Source organism: Nipponia nippon, unplaced genomic scaffold, assembly GCF_047370975.1.
Source record: "Nipponia nippon isolate SJK-2023a ecotype South Korea unplaced genomic scaffold, ASM4737097v1 scaffold_3, whole genome shotgun sequence".
Lineage (NCBI taxonomy): Eukaryota > Metazoa > Chordata > Aves > Pelecaniformes > Threskiornithidae > Nipponia > Nipponia nippon.
In genome coordinates this window covers 40196716-40217072 of record NW_028262347.1, presented here as the reverse complement: position 1 = coordinate 40217072, position 20357 = coordinate 40196716, and the positions used below count along the sequence as shown (strand labels likewise).

Genomic DNA, 20357 nt, shown 5'->3' with positions numbered 1-20357 from the left:
GGGATAAATCTGGATCTTAAATTGACACCCAACGATTTATAGCTGAGTCTGGGTATTAACTGCCTAACTTGTAAAACACAAAGAAGAGGAGAAAATGAGACATATATTACTTGAATAGACATCTTTACTATTTTCACCATAGGTTTAATGTAGGTGAACACACCAAATAAAACTAAAACCATCAACTCACCTGAGAACACTCACTCCTCTTGTAACAAACACTTTCTCTTTTAATTGCTTCGCCCTTTTCCTCATTACATAATCCTCCTATACCCTTACAACTAAAGTGTCTTCATTTACAACGCAAACCTTTTTTTTAATGTAGCAATGGTATTCATTCTTTAACTATGAAGTTACAGCTAACCCCTGCCTTCCAATCCATTTTCATAAGTGCCAGTAATCTTCTTATGGATACAACTTCTCTCCTCAAGTGAAGCTTCTTTTCGGGGGGGGGGGGGGGGGGGGAATTGAAGAGAGCAAAAATATTTTTTATAAGCATTTAACTCCAGTGCCATTTTCAAAAAGAAATCTAGGGCAGATAACCCATTTCAAAAACCGTATCATATTTTAAAGTTAGGAATTCCAAAAACAATCCTATAATCTGAGGTTTATCCAACACTTCTAGACTAACAATTTTCCAGAAATTTTCTATAGCTCTTCTTATACTCCATATTCAGAGAACCGCACAATCAATTGCATGCACATGAAATGCACTTTAATTTGGGCCTTGTTTAAAATTGCCTTCAAATGCACTACTTTGGAAGTAAAAAAGCTATGAAAACATACAGATTCGGTTTTACTTTTAAGAGCAACTTCCATTGTTACAGACAGCACAGGCAGTAATACTGTGTTAGATAATCTTAGTCATTGCTTTTAAGACTCCATATTCATTCACTTGGCCAAATTACAAAATGCACAAGCCTTTTATGCCCAAATACCTCCTTTAACCATCTTTCAGGCTGAACTGATCAGATTTTTTTTTTTTTTTAAAAAGTAGCTACAATAGTTCAATCATTTCTGAATCAGGAAAATATCCCTCCCCCAGCTGAAAACATTTTAAAATCTGGTCTGTTGGGATGCTCTAGCACTTGAATGCTGTGTAACATTGACAAGCAGGCCATGTTCTTATCTTAGGAAGGCACTGTGTACCATCACATGGAAGACCTGCTAGAGTTTGCTTCAGCTGTAAGGCTCTGCACCACCCCCCCGCTCACGTGCTACACGGAGATGGTACAGAATTTCACAACTTCTCTCTGCTGATCTTAGACCGCACATTTCACCTTCTTGCATGAGACCTCTGTGCAACGGTGTGGATGTAAGCCTAGCCACAGGATAGCTAAGGACACTTCATCCTAAGGCTGAGAAATACTTTAATTCCCTTAAAAATCAGTTGGGTGCCATCAGGAGGCCAGCTAGGACACAGGGGAGGAGGAAACCAGAAGAGGAATTAGAGTTCAGAACAGGAACAGAAAAAGAAACTGCAGAGAGAAAGAGGCAGGCATGTAAGATGCTGATGCAAAAGCAGAGAGTCCCAAAGACCCAGCCACTACTGCATGCAGAGCTTCAGACCCTGGACTCATACCCACCATTTCTGGATTTCCTCATTCTTTTGGTGTACAGTCAACGGACCAAGGACCGCTGTCAAGATGTACCTCTATCTTCTCCTAATTAATGAGGCAGAGACTATAGAAAGAAAACGTGTCTAGCTAAAATGTTTAAATGTCACAAACGTAAACTGATTTTACGCCTGTCTCTTAAGGTTTGTCTTTTTTTTTATTTTATTTAAATAATGCTGGGGGAGCCACACAAAGATTTTCACAAGTGCCTTCTGCTTGAAATATTTCAAGAGTCTATGCAGAAGCATTACCCATTCACAGCTGCAAATTACATGAAAGGTATTTCCGTTGTGAAATATTAAGCCAATGCCTCAGTTTCTCTTTCTAATGCATCGCTGTCACCTCAGTGAGGCAATATAAACGTGTAACTTTTTCAAAAACATATTATAAAGCACTTCCATGAAACTGTAATGAAGAAATTGATGAGAAAACATTAATCCAGAATTTATTTATAATTTTGGGTATCATGAGCTGAACAATGGGATTAAAAAAAGAAAAACCTCAGTGAGCGAACACCATGCGTCCTGTCTGGCAAACGAGGCCAGAATCCTCTGGGAAAAACAGCATTTGATCAAAAACTGATGTAATAGTGATATGCAGATGGAACCTGACTTATGGTAGGAAAGAAAACCTTCATTCCAGCATTTCTTAAATTCAGATTGCCTTGAGTTTGCAGTTTTAACATTCATTGAATCAGGGGTTTATGTACTGACTGAGGGAGGGGTTTGTCTGTAACAGAACTTCAAATGCTCGTATAAATAGTGACCTACATCCCTGTCAGTTTATAAATTGAAAATGAGACAAGTTTATGACTTGGCAATACAAAGACTAAGCATCAGGAAGAACAATGAGATTATCCAAAACTTCACTCTTCTATCTTAAATTGCTGTGAAAGCAAAGAAACCGAGTGAAAAGAATAGTTGAAAAAGAGAAAGAAAAGTACAGGGACAAAAAAAAAACAAACAGTAAGAATACATAAGGTAGAAAAAGGAGGCATTCTGGGAGCACAGGAGACAAAAAAGGCTAGCTAAAGTGTTCTGCATCTATCTAAAACCCTGTCTTCAGATTAAAATTAACTTCACAGCATCATGTGCCTATACTAACACTGGGAATGCCTTCACCACTTAATGGAACATAGCTGCTCCTCTCTAGATTTATATAGTAACCCAATTCAAAGCATCTCGCACTAAGTGAAAAAAATTTAAAACTTTCAATAGCTAAAATTTCAAAGCGTATTTGGTATTACAAAAAACGTAAAGGAAATAGTACAAAAGGAATGTGAGGGATATGACCACCTCAGCAGCGTTGCATAGATTTTTATCACTATCACTTCATACTTCAACCCCAAATTTAAATTAGCTCCTCATAACAGATGTACAATTACAAGGTATCACTAGGAGTCTCATTCTTACTCAAGGGACATATTTCCATTAGCAATCTAGCCATCTGTAATTCTGATTTTTTGCCGATTTTATTTTGCCAGTTTGACCGTGTCCACAGAGGTCAGACTGCTGGCAGGAGCAGGAACTGGTGACGTTTCCAGTGAATGACAAGACCTTGCTGTGGAACCCAAACCGAATCCACACCGAACCCACTCTATCAGCAGCTGTCAATCTTGTTCCCTTACCCTGACACGACTGGACTGTCACCTCTGAGAGAAAAATACTGAGTAATTCTTCAGAGGAGAGAGGAAAAAAAAAAGAAAAGAAAAGAAAAGAAAAGAAAAAAGGATAATGTGGGCATAACCATGATAGCTGCATTCAGAGAGAAGAAACACACCACCAAAGGGAATTTTCTTTTGTTAACCAAGGCAAAACTTGGTATATCTTCTGAGTTTGATGCTACAAAGCATGAGGGCAACTGATTAGGCAAGACAATTTTCACTTGTTTTTTTTCCTGTTTCAGTATTAAACATTATTTTAAATGCTCTTCATGCATAACAATTTCAGAAGCTTACCTTCTAAGCAAAATCTATCATTCTCTTACCGTTTTATATGCTTTTTTCCCTTTCCAGTAAAAACAGTAACAAATACTTTAAAGTGTCACTACAATTATTAGTGACTAAGAGTTTTCACAGAAAACATGTTCACAACCAAAATATCCATACCTCAGAAGGATCAAAACACACCCACGCAGTTTTATAGAGTGCTATGGAAAGGGCAACATTAGAGGGATGTGAGCTCATTCTGACCCTGCGTTAGTCAATGAAAAGACTATCCATTCATTCTGTATGTTTCAAGTCCAAAAGGCAGACACTGAAGAAATCTGACATAAAATTTCAGTTTTACTTAATTAGAGAGGGAAGGGGGGTGTTACACTATCTTCCACGAAAATCTAAAACTTTTTATAAATAGCAATTTATACAACGAATGTAGGATAAACACACTAGCTTCACAAAATTAAATTATATTAACAGGACAATTAAGCATTTAAAGTAAAAAGCATGTACTGACTCTTTAAAAAAAATATATATATAGGAAATTCTTTTCACAAAACTCCCCTCTCCTAACAACCCCGCATGAACCTAGTGATACCAATGGTTTCCTGACACAGCCCTGCTCAAACCAGGCCAAGACGACTCAGTGATAAAATGCCAACAACCACCAGGGCCTCCTTGACATCTTGACATTAGCAGCCCTCTCTTACCAGTGGACAGATGGACGACAGACAGCTGTGGTGAGGAAACTCTAGGATACACTCTTAAAAAAAGACTGGGCACATAAATGCCGAAATACACAACCGATGTGTTATTCTTGTGTTTGGCTCCCTGGATTACTATTCTAGAAAAAGAGGAAACAATACCAAACAGAACAGAGGAACATATTTACTACAACAACATTGCATTTCTCCTCTACAAACACAGTATTCACTGACAGGCTAGGCCTGGGCTGACACACCGGGCGCAGAACACGGCCTGGCCTGCACAGGCTCTTCCTCTCTGGGATGCTGCCCCTGCCCTTGCCCTCCTGCTCCTTGCCTGGCCTACCAGAGATGCCTGCTCCACCGTGGCTAGGGCACAGTCCTGGCCTTTCTATGCAAAGACCATGGCGCTCGGGAGTCCCTCAGTGCCAGCAGACCAATGTCCTTCCTTCCTCCAGAGCCACAGTGCTCCAGCTGTGTCCCAGGGCTCTTTGGAGAGCCCAGAACTGAGAAAAAATGCAAAACATTGCTATTCGCAAGGCAAAGCTGAGTAACAACGATTTTGTGTCGGACATCCTGCTCCTTCCCATCACAGGCATACTCATCAGTTCCTCAAGAACAGGAGGGATTGTCTCCCCATCACCAGGATAAGGGGATGGTGCCCACAGGCCTCCAGGAAGGGTGGGTTTTGCCCCCCAATACACAAGCTGGGTCAAGAGGGTTTCTTAAGATCCACAACCAAAGGGTGAAGGCACAGGAGGACAGGCCTTACAGCAGGCTGTCACCTACTGTTGTTGCCCGCTCTCCCACTGAACAACCCAAGTCCAACCTAGAAACAAAACCTATCCATGTAGAAATGGCACATATCTACCTATCTGAATATGTATATACACTGTTTGGCCTCAGGAAGGACAAAGGTAACCCATACTTTGCAAAGGGTAACCCTCACACTGAAGCATGGGCTACTGGTATCATAAATACCAAGCTTCACAAATTTTTCAGTCTTTCAGGATGACCTCCATGGTTGACAAGGAAGTCTGAGGGCTGACAGTGCTTCCCCGGCCCTAAAGTTCTGGATACCTAACCTAGACACTGCTAAGAAATTAAATCATTTGAATTGTTCAGATAAAACAATCATTAAAATCATCTACAAAAATCTCATTTATTCTTAAAGCTGCGACCTAATCAAGAGACTACCTGCTTGTTCAGTTTTACAAGTATCTATTCCTTCAGGCCTTAGATCCCTTTGAATTTACTCTTCACTGAACTACAGGATCCCTCAGGGAAAGAGAAGGACCTTGTAAAATGAAGCACTTGGGATGTCAGTAAACAACACTATGGAAAATTAACTTTTATAAGGACAGTAATAGAACAAATAATGGATGTCCCTGTTTTAGCCTCGGATTTTGAGGCTCTCAATTTCTGATCATCTACTCTGAAATTTCAGCTGTGCTCTTAAAAATATAGCACCTACTTCAAAAAGTGGTGAAAAATGAGAACCAAGTTACTCTCTAATAAAGCTATAATTCTTGATAAATCTAATTTCTGTCCCTTAAATTATTTACATATGACAAGTTTGTTCTGCACAGGTGTCATCCTATCAGCAAGATGATGCATTCTGTCATTTAATCTAACATGTTATTTGCAGCCTGAATTCAAAAAGCATGAGAAAAGTCACATTAAAGAGATCAAAACATTGCTAAGACTACAGCAAGAGGTGTACAACAGCTAAGAGAATAGTATAATTTGATCACAAATGTCACCTAAAATACTGAAAAAAAAAGTGAGGTTTATTTTGAGGCATATTTCAAGTTTGCCTTCAAAGTTACATCAATGCAATTAACTATCTTCTTTTCACGACTGCAACATCCACAGACTTTCAGAACTCTTACAGTTACAGTGCAGAGCCAGATTATGTGAGAGGTCTCTGAGAAAGTCTAACATATGAAGTGCATGCACCTGTGAGCAGGAATCCACTGGGCTCCTTTAAATTAGAGAAAAAAGTGTCTACTGTACTATACAGCACTTTCTAACTGCTGTTTTGCTCAGATATGCCAAAATAAAACCGTAAAACTCTGCAAACGCAGAGGAGTAACATACCTAACAGGGCAAACAAGATATCTGATATTCCTAAAACACGAGCAAAGTTACTGTTTGGCCACAGACACTGACAGGGAAAATATTTCAGATGTAAATACCCACAATCAAAAATTATGTAGGATGCGTTTCACTTCAAACCAGTGAGGATGAAGCCTCTAGGTGCTAACAATACAAGAAGCGTTACATAAGACTATGCACTTATTTTTAGAAGCACGTTACAAAATTAAGTACTGCACTGGAATCTGTTGCAGAGCCATGGACAGTTACATCAATAAGCACAAAGAACAATTGCTCAGTTGGAACAGAATATTAGATTAGATACAGATTAGAGTTCTCTCCTGCAAATCCCAAAAATACTGAACCATCTGAGACGAAGAAAGTTAATTTGGGTTCATTAAAAAAAAAAAAAAAAAGGAAAGAAAACAGACCCAAACACACCAAACACACACTACTAATCATAAATACAGACATTCTTTTCCATGAGCAGCAGAACTAATAAAAACTAGTTTCTTTTTGGTTTGTTATTTGTTCTTTTGTTTCTTAATACTTCTCCCACACCACGATAACCCTCAACTTCCCTCTTTTCCACATCTCTTCAGGACTCTCTCTCCCCCCTTGCTCCAGGGAAAAGAAAGTCATGGTGCAGACACTCTGGAAGTCTGCATGTGCTCACAGGCTGCCTGACCAGCTGCCATCCTACAGAATACATACTAGATCAGGTCGGACTATCTCTTTTCCAAAAGGGTGCACTAATTTGTACTTCCTTCCTCTACCTAAACACATTTTTATGAGGCTTGTAGGACCATAATTTTAGTCTTAATTCCTCTTTCTGATTTAAGTTTCCATATATAAATATAAGTATAAATTAAGTTAAATGCTTAACTTTTGCATTAACTCAAATGTAAAGTATATATAGGTAACCTAACTTTTATCTTCTTTTAAATTTTTATATATACATATATATATATATATATATATATATATATATATATATATGTACACACACACTGGGGAGGAGGGACAAGCTAAATAATCTCATAAATCACACTTCCTGAGAAAAACTGAATCAAAGCTTCCTAGGCTTTCTTTAAACAATACTAGATACTGCAGAATGAACCCAGCATGCATTTGCCTAGAGTTCACTCTTCCCTCACCATCTCTGATTTTCACTCTTCCTCTCATTCTTACCAATTTCAAAAAAATTACAGCTAAGTTCATGGTCATGCCTCATACTGCTCTTCAAAACAACCCCACTTGAACTTATCAATATTGCTTCCCCTATTTCTTGCAGGTACAGACATAAAACAATCCACTAAGCGCATCCTACTATCAACAGATTTTACCACCACTGCTTATTCATTTTCAGCCTACGCTATTCCTCTTCAGGCTCTTTGCTAAGTATGTTAACAGCATGGCCTGTGGACTACGCTTAGTCTATTGAGTTTTAAAATATACCTCACAAAATGTTTTTGTTTAAAAAACAGACTCTGCAGATGCAGGTATCCATTAGTATAGAGAAATCCAGCAGCTGTACGCGGGAATACACATGTGCTGCAGTTAAGACGCAGTTAAAGACGCCTGCTCTCAGCGAGTCACTCCTGGTTGCCAACCAGACCTACACTTGGCCATCCCAGTCTTCAAGACTTGTTGAGCTGTTCCTATAAAAACAAATTCAGTGTAGTAGCATATTTAAGAAAAGAAGGCCTGAAATTGAATCTACAGTTAGGAACCTAACTTTAAAAAAAAAAAAAAAAAAAAAAGCAGGTCATTTAAACTAAAGTTACGCATCTTTCAGAGACAAATAAAAGATTAAGATCACAGCCAGTATCAACAGTTTGCCAATTCCTAATTAAACTGTTATGAAAATACTACTTGCCATCAAGCATATACTTCTGGCAGTCACAATACACACCTACCAGAGATAAGGAAAACTGAGAAGAATACCAATCTCTTGAAAACTACATTTGATCCTCCTAAGAAATTCAGAATACTTCCTGTTTCATCATAGATGTCTCACAACATACATGTTCTTATATAACTGAACTTCCATGAATTAGGAGGAAAACAAATCATGTATTTATTGCCCAAAACATATCATCCTGAAAGTGCCAAAGTTTCCTAAGAAGAGAAAATAATTAACTCCATATCACAATAGCACAGGAACCTGAATTTACTTCAGCTTCCACCATGAAATAAAAAGAGATACTGACTTATTCTCATGTATAATGCTGATCTTAATAATTTTCATCTTGAAGAATCAACTTACTAGAAATGTGTGTCCACATTCAGTAAATAATCCATCATGATTTCAACATAAGGTACCTTTCTACTTTACAATGATGCTTTTGATATGTTGAAAAAGGTACACCACACAGCGAAGTATCAAGAACAGTACTGACATTGCAACAAATTAATCAAATATCTCATGTAAAATGATTTTTTTTTACTGTAAACTGTTTTAAAAGCGGACACAATATTACAAGGTACTTTTAACATTCAGAATTGCTCATCATCTCTTCAGTCTTTCAAAAGTCAGCACTGCATACGGCTTAGATTTCTTTTTTAAAACCTTTCAGATTTCCACTTCTCCATACCACAAAGCATGGTACACACGCTCAAGAAGAGACGACCTTCTATAGATTTTTTTTAGCCTACTTAGTCATTATGTAAAATACATGCCTCACAGCTATTTCCCTACTTTATACTTTTTTTAATATGTATTTATACGCAACAAGTAACTTCTCACAAATTGCGTTACTACTGAATGGTGAAAGACTCCAAGCATATAGCTGACCAAGTCCCCTACACAGCAGAGCAACAGAAGGAAGGCTGGCAGACCTTTTTTCCATCATTATAATTCTCTGGCAACACTTCCTTTGCAAGAACAGTTTTCACAATTAGAACAAAAAAATGCATTAAAAATAGTTACAAAGAATAATCAGTCTACCTCAAACAATGCAAGGTTTTACTAGGCTGGAAGAGGAAAAATATTCCAGTGAAGCTTGAAGAAAAAAACTCATACAGTCATACAGACTGTATGACAAGTACACAGTCCACTGACACAAGCATTAGTTACTTTTTTTGCACGAAGATAGGCATCTTCCTACAATCCTTAGACAGAAAAGATAATATATGACATTGCGTTATCATTGTCTGTGTTACGAAGGCAGCCTTAGAAAAACTTGTTTGCCAAGAAGTTGCCTACAAATCTAAACATTAACAGTTCATAATTTAAAATAGTTGCAGTTGTTTTAATGTAATTAGTCATACTGCTTCTTTTTGGTGCCTAGAAACTCCTTGCTATTGTTTTCAAATACACACATAGTTAGACTGTAATGAAAATATTGTGGACATACAATTCTGAAACACTTAAGGACAAACAATACAACTGCCACCAACTGAATTTGGTATAGGATCATTTGGGGGGGTTTAACATTGTTTTCTCTAACTATATATGTTAGCTGCTACGAGTATCTAGTTCCACAGAAGCCTTGAACCATGCAAGTAAAACACGGGAAAGTGTTACCCTAATATTACAGACTGGAACTCAACTGTAAATTGGTTAAATGACTTACCCAGCATCACCCATCACTTTAACAGGTAGCTCAGAAAGACAGAAAGCATGCTCCAACTCTTATGTTCACGCTCAATCCATTGGACTACTGTCTGCTCAGTGAGAGTAATACAAAGTAGGAGTTTCCATTTTACCTCCCACAAATACACCAGTGTGTTACACTGCTTTTCATTTTAAATAAACTATACCTTTCTACAAATAACTTGACCTCAGCCAACTATATTCATCCATCATTGATCTCAAACGCATAAAAAATTTGAAGTCAGAACTTTGAAAATCCTTCAGAAGTTCATTAAACTACCCACTGCAACCAAAAAGAATCATGAGCAACATGGGGTACAAGATGATACTTAAAAAGACCAAAAAAAAAAAAAAATCATGCCAAAACAAAAGGAAAACAGGAGGAAACAATGGTTTACTTACTAAGAAATTTTTGATCAACAGCTCTTGCATTGCAATTCAACAAGACAAGGATATGTCTGGAAAAAAGTCTCAATTAAAATCAAGTTTTAACCTACCAGCATAATCTGAAAGGAATTCTCCTAGGAAATGTAGAGTTGTGAAATTAAATATATTAGCAGTGTAAAGAGTGGTCAGATGGCAGAGCAAGTAAGTCAAGGGGAAAAATATGCACGCTTTTCTGTAACACTACTGATAACCAATGCTACCTCAAGACAAACCAGGGGGACTCAGTAACCTCTTTGGGCAAGGATCATTTACACCTTGGTTTGGGGGCTATTACACAACCAGACCAGAAGCTGAGCCAGTACACACTACCACAATCCAAATATTCAATTTTCAGCAGGGTATTATAAATGAAAGATACAATATAAATTAAAAGCAATCTGAACATTTTATGGTTGTTTGTTTTTGTTTTTTTTTTTTTAATTTTTGCTGACACAAACTCAAAAAGATTTTAAATCCTATGTAAAAACCTCTTATAGAACAGACCATGTCTGCTATACACACACCTTCTCTAAAAACAAAATAATTCCATAAGGACAATTTTAAACATCCTACTGTGTAATAATTTCACATAATTGATACAATTCTTCCTACACTGTTATAATGCTCAATAAAAGCATAGTTAGCTGTCAACATACAGCATCCATCCTGAAAACTGTCATGCACGAAGTTAACCGTCAACATGCGAGTAGGTGCTTTTAAGTCAATGAGACTACCCACAAACTTTCAGTTCTTCATACGTTTTTACAGGAATCTGGGTCAGAAGACCAATGCCTCACACACAAACATAGAACCTGTGTGCTAAAGCACATTTGGAAGTAAAAAAAAAAAAAAGCCAACCCTATTCAGGAAACACAACTGAAACAGGTTGTTTTGAATTGCTCAGTACAGTGTACCTGAGACATCAGGATAAATTTCAAGCAAAAATATGAGCAGATCTCTGTTGTGTACAAGAATGTTTATATATAATTTTTTATTTATTTATACCTCAAAAACCCAGATGAAGCAAAGTTAACCTAACTTGAACTTCTTGGCTTTTGATAACAAGCACTGTAATTCATGCATACACTGTATAATAATAATTAAAAAAGAGAAAGACTGTATCACTTAAAGAGCAATCATTTAAATCTGTGCAAAAAATATATTGTTTTGACTTACTATGGTACTGTACTTCTATATAAACTGGCACAGAGCTTTCTATCTAAGCTAACATTTAGAAACACACACAACAAATACGGCAAGTATTCTGCCAAGAATTTAAGAATTTTTTATATGTATTTTTTAAGAACACATTTTTTAAGGTGCCTTTTAAAAATCTGTATTCAAGCACATTATAGCTTTAAGGGAAGACATAATAAAAAAAAAGTTAAATACAAGGATCTACGCACTTTAGAACAAAATTCTGTACTTGGAAGCTTAGGCGCACTTTCTATACTACCTTGTAACAAAATAAGCAGTTGAATGTTTCTTTTAAGTTTCCAGGTCAAGTCAGAAAGCTAGATGCAAGAAACCTCTATTTTAATTCAACTACGGTGTATTTTTAAGTTCTATTCTCTTCTTGAGTCAATAACAACAAGGAGGTGCAAGACATTTTTGAATAAACAAAGTTATGATACAAGACTACTTTAAAGCTATAATGAGGTCACAACTTTGCAATTACTACACAACAGACAGACCCTTGCACCAACACAAAAATAAGTAAAATTTTTAAAAAAGCTACAGCAGAGGCTAAAAATGCAATAATGTTTCTAATTTCACAGCTAATCTCTATCTACACAGAAATACATTTAGAAGTCTAGCAAATACAGCAGAAATACTGTCTGAGAGCTACCATTCCGCTATGGGCGCACACAACTTTCACATGAAGGGGCTGAGGTACAGACCAAGCCTTTCAGGTGCAAACAGCCACTTATGGGACCAGCTTTTAGCATCCAACTTCATGACATGTTAACTGCCCTATTTTTTACACCGAATACCAATTCTCTAAACTTAGATTCTTTTAAAGAGAATTCAAATCAATTTTTTTAATGAATTCCAGGGAATTTTTTTTTTTTCAGTTCTTAGCCAAGGGCTTTCGCTTTCATTTGTTAGTAGAACTGACACACAAATGGGTTACAATAACAATGACTGCTTTGACAGCAATATTAAGTTTCTAAGAGAGACTTGCAGACAAGGTTTATCTACTACTACACTCTTAGCTTTATCAACAGCTTCCTGAAAGTGAAACGGAAATACACTTGTAAGTCAAGTCAGCCAGCTCATGATAGCAAGTATTCAAATCCCTTCCTAAAATCAGAAGCAGTTGACACCTTGAAGTTTAACATTCCGGCTGAATTCTCAACATAAACAATAGTGGAAGTTGGGGGGGGAGGAGGGAAGGCATTGGACACATACATAGTCTTCAAGATCGTAAAACTGGATCTTGCGAGTTGTGTTCTATTAACACACCACCACTCTAAGAGAACTCAAAGTACATCAACACACACCATCACGTACACAACAATTCTTCCAGGTCCGAGCAAAGATGCCTTTGCAACATAAACCTAAACAATTATTTTGCTCTTGCAGGTCTTCACAAGTTTTAACAGCCTGAAACACATCCAAGTTTCCAGAAACATAAAGGTTTCCACTAACTGATGTGACAGCAGGTTGATCATCTCAAACTCCCTTCCCCCAGCCGAAGAGTTAAGACTAGCAGCCAGGCACCAGCACCAGATGTTACTGCTGTGCAAGCACACAGGAATGTCTCCTTCACACACTCAAGCCACACGCACACACGTACGTATACAAGAAGGAGACACAAAAAGTTCTCATCTTCCCCTGGGCATAAAAGAGTGCAAAGTTGGAAAGAAGTTTTTCTCTGATAAAACAGACTTAGAGTAGAAATGAAAACGGGCTTGTGTTAGATGCGGATCAGCAGCAGAGCTGCTAACAACATCCGCATCTAACACAAGCCCGTTTTCATTTTCTCGTATTACAAAACCTCCAAAACAAAGTTAGCTGTAACTTCACAAAAAAAACCACCCCAAACCAAAAATGCTAAACCTAGGATACCTGTAAGCAAATCCTTGTTTCCGTCAGGAGCACACGTACACTAACTGCAGCACAAACACCACTGCCTCTCGCACCCATCCCCACCGCTCCCGTGTCCTCCCCCCATCCCTAACCCCTCACCCTGTGCCACCTCCTCCCCCAGCCGGCACCTGTAGGCTCCCCTCTCCCCGGGACAGAGCTTCCAACCGCCGCCGCGGCGGGCAGGGGAAGGCCGGCTCCCTCCTCCGGGGGCAGCGCTCGGGAAAGCGGCTCGGTCCGTTTCAAGTTTGTTTTACAAACACGGCTGAGGGAACACCAGAGCCTGTTTACACACCACCTCAACCGCCAGGAGGAGAGTGGAAAAGGCGCAGGCGAAAAAGAAAAAAATATCTATTTTTCGGAAGAAAACCAGCCAGCAGTACCCCCGCCTCACCCCCTTGCTTCATCCCGGGCCTTCCCCGGGGCCGGCGGAGCAGGCCGCAAGGCCACTCCGGCGAGGCGCGCAGCCCGGCGCCGCCCGGGAGCGGGGCCGGCGGCAGCCCCGGCCGTGGGTGGCAGGTTTCGCTGCCCCGGCGCCGGGCCCGGGGGGAGGCGGCGGGCGGGGGCCGGCGGCCGCGCAGCCCCGCCGCAGCGCGGAGTCGGGCTCGGCGGGGGGAGTGGGGGGGAGGAAGGCGAGCAGGGGGAGGACGCGGAGGCGACCGCCGCTAGGCCCGGGGCCGGGCTGGGGCGGGCGGCGAGGCGGCGGCGGGAAAGGAGCCGTCCCGGGCGGGCCGAGCGGGCCGCGGGGCGAGCTGCCAGCGGCGGCCGCGGAGGATGCGGGGCCCAGGCACCGCTGGGCCGCGGCCTCGGCCGGCCCCGGAGCGGCGCCCGGCGGCCGCCGCCGCCCGCGGCCGCGGAGGAGGGCGGGGAGCGGCGGGCCGGGTCGGGCCTGCGGCTGCGCTCCCGGCTCGGGCGCCGCGCGTCCCCCCCGCTCCCCCTCGGAGACAAAAGCAAACGGAAACCCGGCGGGACGGCCCCGGGCCCGCAGGGCCCCGCTGCGGGCCGCGCCGCCGCCCGGCCCTCCCTCATCGGCCCGCGGCCGGGACGGCGGCGGGGCCCGGGGCGGCGGCGGTGGCCGGGGGAGGGGGCGGCCGGGGCCGGACTCACCGCATGAATTTTCTTGTCCCGCGGATCCAAGATGGCTGAGTATCCAGCACGGAGGATGCTGGGGGAGCAACCTTTACCCTCTGACCCGGCCGCCGCCGCCGTGACCCCGCCGCCGCTCGGCCCGGCAGCCAGCGCCGAGGGGCGGGGGCAGGCGCTGCCGTACGGCCCAGCCCGGCCCGGCGCGGAGCGGAGCGGTCCCGCGGGGAGCGGCGCGGAGGGGTTGAGGGGACGGGGAGGAGGAGGAGGAGGAAGGAGCAGTGAGGCTCGCTCGGCTGCGCTCCCTCCGCCTCCCGCGGGAGACGCGGCCCAGCGCTTGGGGCCGCGCACGTCGCCGGGCCCGCGGCGGGGCACGCAGGCCGCGGGGCGGCCGGGCCTCGCCGCGCTCCGCGAGTCTCGGGGGACCGGAGGCGCCGGCGCTGACAGAGGCGCTGCCGGCCGGGAACGCGGGGCGACGGCGCCCGGCCCGGCCCCCATTTTGTGAGGGGAGAGGGCGGCCCGGCCCGGCGCACCCAGCCTGGGCGCCGACCGGGCCGGGCCAGACGTGGGGTGTGGGGGCGAGCAAGGTCCGGGGGCAGAGGGGCTCCCCGGTCCTCTTCCCACCCGGCGGAGGCAGGAGCCCCCAGGGGGGCCGGGGGGCCGTGGAGACCTATCCCGGGCAGCCGCGCTCCCCCGGGAAGCACCTCAGTTTCCAGAGGGGGAGTCCCATCACCTGTGGCCCCAGCCTGTCAACTCTCCCTGGGTTACCGAGCGCGGAAGGACCGGCCTGGCCTTGCTGTAGGCTGTGCGGCGGTTGTCGGTCAGGAACTACCGTCCTGATTAGATAAATTGTGTGACAGTTCATATTTTCTCTGTCGCTGTGGTAGCGTTGGGCAGGCAGGCCTTGCCATCCACTTTGCCTGTTATTAAAACTGAAAAGCACTGCCAAGATGACACGACTGGACTTTTTTTTTTTTAGTTTATCAACCCTGAAAACATGTCTGTTCCAACAATGGCTCAAGTATAGCGAATGCAGATGCACAAAACACTCATAATGCAAATAATCCCCTTGAATTCAATGAGACTATCAACAGTACAAAAACTAAGCCTGTACACAAGTGTTTACAGGATTGAGGCCAACATTATTTGTGAGCTGGCTTCTCTGCTCCATCAAGAAAAACAATGGTGCTTCTACCTTAATTTTGTTACGAAATCATCACAAAGTTTAAAAACTCAAACAAAAAGATGAGCATATAATACTTCACCAGAAATAGCGGATTTCTTTCAATAATTTCACACGTGCTTTCTTCTCACGTTTGATTTTGGAGCTCCAAACTGCATTTAAAAATAAGTATTCAGTAGGTTATGCAACACTTAATATTTTATAGGAACGTTATAGTTTCTATATAATAGGAAAATACAGTATACATACTTTATAGTAACGTGTCTGCCCACATAAACATGTTTTGAAGGTGAAAGAACAGAGTCTTTCATCAAAACTAGGAGACCAGTTTCTTAATGCCACCACCTTTTTTTGCAGCACAATTGCATGCTGAGCATGGGTGCCATGTCATTGAAATGAATGTCTATACACTTTGTTAAGGAAAACACTGCATTTTATTATTCTAATATTTTAACCTTTCTTTTGTCACTCAAATGTTCGTGCGTTTGCTAGAAACAAATCATTATAAAACTCCGTAAGTGGCATCCTGTTTTAAGTAGAGTATCTATGAACTTTTGGAGTACTGCTGCTGTTCAGTCTGGAAAATCAAAGATTTCTTTACATCACATGACAGATATAAAGGCAATACTTTTAGACTGAGAACAGTAATGAATCATTAATCTTTGCTGTTGTTAAATAAGCTTTTCTATAGTCTGATTGACTCTTTTGCTTCCATTTTGTAAACATTTTGCTTCATTATGTTTCATTTTACACTTTAATGGTCTGAGTTTCTTTTTCAAAAGCTAATTTTTGTTAGATTTCCCCAAAGAGAAGTCATTTAAAACATACAATACCCAAAGATACGATGCAAGTAAACTAAGCACCTGACATTGTCATTGCATCTATGTGGACTGATCTCTCTGTCCATTACAAAATTACAGTTTACATGCAAATCAGTTAACATTTATACGACAAGAAGCCTGTGTAGTTCAACAGAGCTAGGGAACAGAAAAAAATAGGTTTTCTTGTCTTAGACAGGTTAGCTTAGTATAACAACCTAACTAGCAATCAAAATGTGTGTAAATTGTGATTTAAATTTTGTTAATTAAAAAAAATCTAACCTGCCTTTCTGCATAAAACTGTTTTAGTTGAGGAACATCAACACTGTGGCTGTAGGAGGTGTCTATTCGACTTCCTCGTTTGTTTTCTTAAAGAAAGTGAAAGCTGTTAGCATTTGAATGCTTCCAAATCACCTTTGAAGCAGCTAAAGAGGATGTGTTGCCGTGTATGTGCCATGTTCATACATTTGCTACTTTTGGTCTTGGCTCAATATATTTTTCTACAATGGTGAGGCCTGTTTTGCATAGTTGGACCTGCTTAATTAAAGAGGTGTCCTGAGCTCATTTAATGCAATGACTGCTAATTGTGTGTGGACACTCCTAATCTGTTTTGAACCTTGTATGGTACAGTTTGACCTCCTTGTGTAAGTCTTTGTCTACAAACAGATATGCATTTGTTATTTTTGGTCTCATTTAATCAATGGTCTCTTTTTTTTTTTCGTTATTTCACAGAGTAGGCTGATACACATCAGTTCTGAATCAAAGAACATCCGTAGGAGTCAATCTGCAAACTTTTGTCTATGACAGCACAGGTGAAGGAACTTTAATACATGACAGCAGCAATTACAGAAAACCTGTCCTGCGCATGTGCAGGCCCATGCAATCAAGTATTCATGTGGTGCTGTTAAAGTCAATCAGCAGAGTCTTCCACCTAATCTTCATGTAAGCCGCGGCCTTAATGTGCATGTTCTGAAGCGGTCGTGAGACTCATCTAGTAGCCATTTGGACTTCCAGCTGGCTATTGCTTCTGCTGATGCCCACAGAGGGCTAAAGGCCTACAGCGTCTGGCTAGAAAATTTGGGAAGAGCTCATCAAGAGAGATGAATGTACTCAGAATCCCCAAATGCTTTACTGTCATGGCTCTGGGTGTTCACTGGAAATTATCTGCAGTTTTTCTAAACCTTTGCTCCCCAGAGTTTGTGGTTGCTCTTTGGCTCCATTCAAAGCATCACCAATAGATGCAGGCAATGCAGCTGCAGAAGTGGGAGGAAGGCAAATTGCCCAGAGTATTTGCAGGGCACAGTTAGGGTGTTCCAATTTGCCAAAACATAAAATTAAATTGGTCATAGTAAGACCACCATCCTCGATCGTGAGCGGAGGCAGAACATGGTGAATAGCCAACCTCGTAAGTCATTTTTAAACAGAACAAAAAAGTGCACTGGAGCGCAGCAAGGGTCCTTCCTTCTCCCACCTACAGATTGTCCCAGTATTCCTCAGGAAAAACAAATACAGTGCAATTGCCTAGAGCAAGGGTTAGCAGCTTTTCAGCAGTGGTGAAACAGGCTGTATTTTTCTTTCTCAAATTAGGGTTTGAGTCCCTTGGAAGAAACAACTGGAACCAGAAGATAGTGCCCCTCGATTGCAAGGTGAACCTGATTAGCCAAAGCAGTGAAATACCGCTACTGAAGGAGGCAAAGATTTCTGATTTCTGCTGAACTCAAAACTGTGTGAGACTCATGAATTGGGAGCAGCAGCTTCTCACAGATGTCTTTCTTGCTGCATGATGTTCAAAAGTCTGTCAGTTTGCTTTCTTCGGAAGAAGGTTGTAGGATTACAGCACTGCTCTGCATTAATCTTTACCCTAGAAGAATGTAGCAGATTTTTTTCATGAATATAGCCTATTTAATTTTTTTAATATTTCTAAAACACAAGGATAAAGGTGTGTCAACGTGTACACCAAATCTGATATTAAAGATTTCACCACAAAGAGGTGTTAAAACATTTTTTCAAGAGTAAAAGCACTAAGACCTGTCAGTTTCTTACTGTATTTTCTCATAATTCTTAATTATTACACTAAAATGGAGCACAAAATACTTAGATTTGGGAGGACTTGGTTAGTTAAGTTGACTTTTGCAAGTTACTTTCCAATTTCTAGTTTGTTTAGGAAAGGTAAGGGAAGGTTTAGCTGTTCCCATGGCACTGTCCTTATCTGTCCTTTCACTCCTACAGGGGATTTCCAGGGATGGCTGCTGGCAAGGGAAGCCCTAGAAGTGCAGCTCCATTACTGTTTTAGTGTTAAAATGCATCACAAGGTATCCACACAGATGGCCTCTCATCTGCTGGATTTGTAGTTTCCAGGAGGGAATATTGGGAGCGGAAGTATCTTTATCTCAGTCTCTCATATATTTTTACTATCAGGAAACCCTATCTCAGCCTTCTGCTGTAGTGCCTTCAGTGTCTGATTTAGTGCTAATTATACCAGAGCACCAGGGGAAAAAAATTACCAAGTTTAAAAAGAAATCTGCCAATTCTGGAAAATAATATGACCCCAAACAGGAGATAAAATGTAAAATTTTCCAAAAATAAGATGCTTCACGCTGCTGTATAGCAACTAAGAGGTCTGCCAGAGTGCTGCTAGTAAATGAGAGGATAAATCAAGAATTAGAGATAGCAGCAGTTTCAAGTGTTTCTTAAGACAAAGAGAAGAATAATGCTACAGACAGAAATATGTTTTCCAGAGGAGAGAAAGTATTAGAGAAACACAAGCCAGTGCCAGAGTAGGTGCTGACTGACATTCCCAAGCACGATTACCCCCGGAGAGACAGGAGTTACAGCGGTGGTGACAGGGGGACCCTTCCTATCTCAGTTTTCAAGACTGCAGTCAGCGGTGCTCTTGCTGGTGGTCATTGGAAAGCTGCCTGGTCAGACGTGCTGTTTCTCATTTGAAACTATTAAATCATGTCAAAAGACAGACAATGTTTTATTTTGGGTGTTGTGAGCTTTTTGGCATGACTTTTCCATGTGACTAACTGATGTAGTTACTATGAACATGTGCTACATAGGACAGTCTCTCCATTAAGCTGCAGTCCCTATTGATAAAAACATAAGATGGTCATAATTAAAAGTTAATCTGGGTAGTAAGGGCTATTACTATGGCTTTGTAAAAAATGATCAGTAAATATATAACCAGCAGCCTGGGGAAAGCAATCACGCTATCTAAGGTAAAAGGAGGATTAGTTTCCCTTACAACAGGTCTCGGCTAGGGAAGGGAACAGAGCCTGGGGGAAAGTGCTGGATTCTCATTCTTGCTTTTTAACAGTTTTTCATGTTTGACAGCCAGCACTATTTCCAAAAAGGTGCTTTCCCCTAAATGAGTGTTAAGAAGCACAGCTAATGAACTCTGGCTACAGCAGATGACGATAGTCTGACATCCCACCAGAAGCCAGAGGACTCCAGCATCACCGTCCCACGGGGCAGAGTGCTGGGAGCATGGCCTCAGCCCTGTTCAAGCCAGTTGCCAGCGTGCAGCTACAGAAGACCCACAAGAGCATGGCTGCCTGGGCAGCCCAAGTTAGCCAACTCATGCCACTTGGCAGGAGTTTGGTGGTGCCTGGAGAAGGGTCCCTGAGCTCCCCAGCGGTGCTGTTAGCTACCCATGTCTCATGCCGGCCCCACAGCCTGCCGATGGTTTCACGTATGGACAGCCCCTGGGAGTGCTCGCTGATTGCAGAAGTATTTGGCTGGGCTTTGTGCTTGTTTGAAGAGGGGAGTCAGCTGTTATGAAAGCTTTGCTGGGGTCCTGATCA

The 20357-nt window shown here is 41.9% G+C and overlaps 1 protein-coding gene across 6 annotated transcripts in view; it reads right to left on the bottom strand.

The window, feature by feature from the left end:
* The window catches only part of CNOT2 (CCR4-NOT transcription complex subunit 2), a 95323-nt gene extending 79871 nt beyond the window's left edge, over positions 1-15452 (bottom strand). Inside the window, exon 1 of one of the 6 annotated variants that reach the window (XM_087766057.1) lies at positions 15255-15452. The gene's annotated coding sequence lies outside the window, so the exon portion shown is untranslated. The other 5 variants (XM_087766060.1, XM_087766053.1, XM_087766054.1 and 2 more) reach the window with 5 other exon arrangements.
* Between the last annotated feature and the right edge of the window lie 4905 nt (positions 15453-20357).